A 6,011-nucleotide genomic window follows, 5' to 3' on the forward strand; every position below is an offset into this window, starting at 1 on the left:
TTGTAGCGACATGTATGTGGGTTTTGGATCAGGCAGATCCAGCTTTTTAAAGATCGACAACGGCATCAGATTAATGCTTGCTCCCAAATCACAAAGGCACTTGTCAAACGTCAGATTGCCAATGGTGCAAGGAATGGTGAAGCTTCCTGGATCTTTCAGTTTCAGTGGTAACTTTTGCTGCAGAACAACGCTGCATTCTTCCGTGAGAGCAACGGTTTCAAGGTCATCCAGTTTATCCTTCCTTGAAAGAATAGTCTTCATAAACTTCGCATAACTGGGCATTTGTTCCAGAGCCTCAGCGAAAGGTATATTGATGTGAAGTTTCTTGAACACTCCAGAAACTTCCCAAACTGTCTATCCAGCTTTTGTTGCTGCAATCTCTTAGGAAAATGTGGTGGAGGATAGAGCTGTTTCTCCCCTGTATTAGCCTCAAGCAGAGTGTGTTCAACAGTAGTCTTCCTTGGTTCCGCCGCTTTCTCCTTTTGCTTAGATTCTTCACCTCTAATTTCAGCTTCTACTTCTTTTGCCTTTTCAGCATCAGCTACTTTTCCAGACCTTAAGGTAATAGCCTTGACTTGCTCTTTAGCTTCCTTCCTACCTGGTACTTCCGTGTCACTGGGAAGAGTGCCAGGTTGATAATTGAGCACTGCATTGGCTAATTGACCGATTTGATTTTCCAAGGTCTTGATAGAAACCGCCTGACTCTTGCACAACAGCTTAAGTTCCTCAAAATCAGCACTAGTAAGTGCAGCTGCACTTCCCTGTTGAGGATATGATTGCCTTATAGCATACTGCTGTGGTTGCTGGAATCCAGGTGGGTTAAACTATTTACTCACTCCTTGCTGATATGGTGGCTAAATAGCATTCTGATTATTCCCCCAGCTGAAATTTGGATGATTTCTGTTGTTAGGATGATAGGTCGCTGGCACAGGCTGCTGTTGTCGCTGATAATTATTCACATACTGAACAGATTCATTGACAAGAGAACACTGATCCGTAGCATGAGAACCTGCACAAAGCTCACAAACCATAGCTATTTGATTAACTCCATACGTAGCCAGAGAATCAACCTTCATTGATAGCGCTTGGAGCTGGGCTGCAATAGCGGTGGCTGCATCAACTTCCAGAATACCTGCTACCTTGTCTGACATCATCCTCTGAGTTGGGTTTTGATGCTCATTTGCAGCCATCGTCTATATAAGATTATACGCCTCAGTATAGCTTTTAGCCCATAAGGCGCCTCCAGCTGCTGCATCGAGCATGGGCCGAGATTGGGCCCCCAAACCATTATAGAAACCAGTGATCACCATCCAATCCGGCATTCCATGATGTGGACATTTTCTCAACATTTCCTTGTAGCGTTCCCAAGCCTCGCACATAGATTTTGTAGGTTGCTGCGCAAACTGAGTAAGAGCACTCCTCATAGCAGCAGTCTTTGCCATCGGATAAAACTTCACCAGAAACTTTTGCGCAAGATCTTGCCACGTAGTGATGGACCCAGCTGGTTCAGAATGTAACCAGTCTTTAGCCTTGTCCCTCAGTGAGAATGGGAAAAGCCTCAACTTGATAGCCTCATCAGTCACGCCATTATACTTAAAAGTGCTGCAGATCTCGACAAAATTCCTTATGTGCATATTGGGGTCTTCAGTTGCCGCTCCTTCAAAAGAAACAGAATTCTGCACCATCTGAATAGTGCCCGGCTTGATTTCAAAGGTGTTAGCTTGAATAGCCGGATGAAGGATGCTTGACTGAATGTCATCAATTTTAGGCCGAGAAAAATCCATAAGAGCTGGATCAGCTTGAATAATACGATCTCCCAGCTTGAAAAATAAGTAACTACTACATCCTAATCACTGAGTCCTAATGACCAATGATGGTAAGTACATAAACTAAACAAATACGCCGAGTCCCCGGCAGCGGCGCCAAAAACTTGTTAGGGCGAAAACACGCGCTAATATTCACGCAAGTATACGCGTTCGCAAGTAATATAGAATACTTTCTAGTTCGTTCCCTCAGAGACTCAGACTAAATTATTGTCTAATTAAACTCACTCACCAATGTATAATTACTTCTCAATGTTAAGACTCTAACACTTAAAATTGTTGATTAAATATTAACTATAATTAACTACTTAATTAATCACTTAACTAACACTTCAATTTATCAATAATAAAACACTCATGAGATCACAACTTCATTATTACTTCCTTCTATAGCCATTGTTATTACCTTTAGCATGTGATAGTGATGATATTAACCGAATAACACGAAACTGATAAAAGCCAACTTTCATTGTACTAATACCATTCTACCAAGCATCCACAATTAAGATAGAAGTTGAATAGTCATCAATTATGTTGAGTTCCCATATGTCTACAGAAATTGACAACACAACGATTTAAGCACAAGTTATTCCTTTTGATTACATAGGGCAAATAAAACTATTAGAGTTACCCACTAATCATGCACAACGTACATGAACCTATGCTAGCATGGCAAGTTCTAAATCCCAAGATCCACCGTCACTTCACAAGAGATTAACACCCTATCTTATATGTTCGCGACGCACATAAGACGAATACGCACAACCAATACTAGATATCATGCAATCATCACACACTAAAGCATTAAACAACTAACTAAAGAATTCTATAATAAATCCATTGCAACCCCATGATCACGATTAGCCCATAATAGCACTTATCGTCATCATGGGTTCATATGAAATCATGATAAACAAACATAAGAAAATAATAACTAAACTAATTATATAAAAACAGAGTACGTCACAAGAGTAAATAAGTTCAAAGTAAGAAAACTAGCATCCAACGTTACAACGAAAGAAGAATCACAAGAATATATGCTTCCTCTTCGTTGCGGTGTGCTAAATCGGTCTTCTTCCTTATCTCCTTCGCTCCTCGCGTAAAAACACAATCTTCTTCAATCCCCCCTTGTGAAAACGTCTCAAATCTACTTATATAATAGTCCCATAAAACTCAGATTACATAGAAGTGGAAACCAAACAGAAGTAGAAGTCCTAAAATAATTTATCTTTTTTCCCGACCCTGCGCGGCCGCTCAGCATAGCTGAGCGGGCGCTCAGCTTGCTGCGCGGCCGCTCAGCAATGCTGAGCGGGCGCTCAGACCTCTACTGGAAAAATTCTGATTTCGCTCCGTTTCTTCGCTGTAGTCTGCCCGTTTCTTTCCTCTCGCAATGGTGAACACATGCCAAGGCTTATTCTTGATGATTCCTCCCCCGAAATGCAACTAAAACCCTGAAATGCATAAACATTAGAAAAACGCATCAAATACACAAAATACTTGATTTCAAGACACCAATTTAAGCCATTTTAAGACGTTCTAAGTGGTATAAAATGCCACTTCTCACCATCATCACTATATTTTTTTGGCATGAGCGCCTATAATTGCTCTTTTACACTTAGAGTGTCGGCCACCTCTTTGGCCTTTCCTGATAGTAAAATTTCCTTAAAATGAATGTCATTTTAACCACTTCCAACTAAATTTTCTACCTCATTTCAATCACTGCTTAGATGTGAACATTGCCACGACTAACTCTCGATCATACTTAGGACGTCTCTTATCTTGGGTCCTTCTTGTTTTCACCAATCTCAACCCTCATTAGGTCGATCTATACTTTCTTATGGTTCAACACGTGCCCCACCTGACATTATTATAATTACGTAATATTTCCTTTATCAAAATTTATATTCCTCAGAACTTTGAATATTACCTTTTTCCTTGTAAGACCTCTAAGGTTATCCTTGAATCGCTCCTCCTGTATTCCCTAGATACAGGGAATATCAAAATACCATTTACTAATACTAGAACCATTGTCTATATAGTTCTGAAAACTTTCTTCACTGATATTTAAAGGTTGTTGTTGCCTTAGTTCTTCATTCTGTACTACCCAAACTCATAATTTCCCTATTAAGGGTGAAATGCCAACCTTTATGCATTCCCCCCATGGTTCATCTCAAGTTATCGAGGTTCTATCCTTAATTCCACCTTTAAAAGGTACTTGCATCATTCCATAGATAATTCAAGTTATATATCCCTGATAAGGGTATCTTATTCAATCATTCTCACCTCGATAGTCTATGCCTAATTTCACAATAACATCCTTATTCAAAATGAGGTAAATCCATATGGCCTCTAAAAGATAACAATGGTTATTCACTTTTCTTGCTCGATTTGGTAATGATAGCAGGGACGTTCTGGAAGATATTGGTCGTGTTCAATGTGAACTTCTTTTCACTAAATCCTCATGTATTTTTGTTTTTTTATCTCAACAGTCATCTCAATGTTGAGATATCTTCTATACTTGGTGTTTCTCTTTTTGGGCATCAAGTCACAGGTCTTACATACACTTCACATTTTTGAAGGTCATTTCCTTCATCCCATTTTCCTAATTTCTTGTTATCATGTCTCCTAAGTCCATTCGTGTTTTCTTATTAATCCATCGATCTATCTCAAAGTTTCCTCGAATCCTCCCAACTTAAAGGGGATAAAATATATATATATCTCTTATGCCTTCAACCATCAATTTTAACTCATGGTGAATCACCCTCATCCTGACGATTACATACTTTTCTATTTCTGTTGCTACGAGTCTTTAGGATTTCCTCATACCCAACTCCCTTATCATTCCTTAAACTCTATTGCCTTTATATTCCTTTCCACTTCAGTTTCTTTTTATTTTCCTTTCTCTTACCATCATTTCATGAACCAACACAACATAACCATTGATTTCAAACATCCCATCATTCTGGATTCATGTCCGTCAGATGAACCTTGATGACTTTCACAACCTAGATTCATGATTCATCATACTTGTCCGCCTTTGTTCAGGCTCTAAAGCTTTTACACTATCTCCTTATCCTTGGGAAGTACTTTCCCGAAAATAATTAACTGAACTTTAATCAGTTAATTATAACCTCTGGCTCCGTGCCTTCCTTGGCCTTTCACCAGCGGGTGGCCTCTCTCTTAGGAAGGTGAGTGGAAAAATAGTCTTTTGCGCTCCGTCAATCATTTAGAATATCAAATAATTCCTCTATTTCCTTTAGCCAGGCTCTTGCCTCGACTGGGTCAACTTGTTCCTTGAAACTCTGAGAGCTTAGCGACTTAAAGGTCCTGAAAGAATTTCCCACCGCATTGTTTCCTCAGGGTGGTCGTTGGGGATAATAGTCTAAATTCTGTTTAGACAGGTCCATGAATTGCCATATAGGAGTACCGTCTCGGGTCTCCTTTCCTTACTCGACTTTTGTTTTCTTAGTATGAAATGTTTCATCCTTCTCCCATAATTGGGGTTATCTTATACGCTAAAAATCCTTGTTTTCCACTTAATTATGTTTTGGGTTCCTTACATCTTGATTGCGACCTCCCTGATTATCACATTCAAGGTTTTCCCTTAATCTTATTCCTCAAACTATGGCTTTCATCTAAGATTCCGTCCTTAAGCTCTTGAATGTTTGGAACCCAAATTCTGTAGGAATACCTCATTATTCCCTTATCATCTTTCTCGGTATTAATCTCTTCTCTATTTGTTGGCTCTCTACCTTCATTCATCACTTTTCTTGGCACAATATGATCTTTTCCAATAATTCGGGCTGTACAAACAGCTTTTCGGTACCGGCTCCGTTTACCTTCACTTCTATTTCCATTTTCTCAAAATCTCTTATTAACTCTCCCAATGACATTTTCATCTTGAGTCTCTCTTTTATACTAAGGGCATTAGCCACCATTTTGGCTTTCCCTGGATGATAAAAAATCTCATAATCGTAATCCTTGATTAGCTCTAACCACCTCCTATGGCGCATATTGAGCTCTTTCTGTGTGAAAATGCACTAGAGCACTTATGGCTTGTGTAAATCTCGCACTTCTCTCCCTACAAGTAGTGCCTCCAATCCTTAGAGAAAAATTATTTCCACGAGCCCAAGCTCATGGGTGGGGACATCGAATTTTATATTCCCTTAATTGTCTTAACGCGTACGA

The 6,011-nt window shown here is 39.5% G+C and overlaps 1 non-coding gene across 1 annotated transcript; it reads left to right on the plus strand.

Moving 5' to 3' along the window:
• The first annotated feature begins 1,320 nt into the window (after nt 1-1,320).
• Nucleotides 1,321-1,427, plus strand: LOC141669726 (small nucleolar RNA R71). Its single transcript, XR_012553992.1, has one exon. It is a non-coding gene; the product is annotated as a small nucleolar RNA R71 (small nucleolar RNA).
• Nucleotides 1,428-6,011: the final 4,584 nt, after the last annotated feature.

Source organism: Apium graveolens, chromosome 6 (assembly GCF_009905375.1).
Source record: "Apium graveolens cultivar Ventura chromosome 6, ASM990537v1, whole genome shotgun sequence".
NCBI lineage: Eukaryota > Viridiplantae > Streptophyta > Magnoliopsida > Apiales > Apiaceae > Apium > Apium graveolens.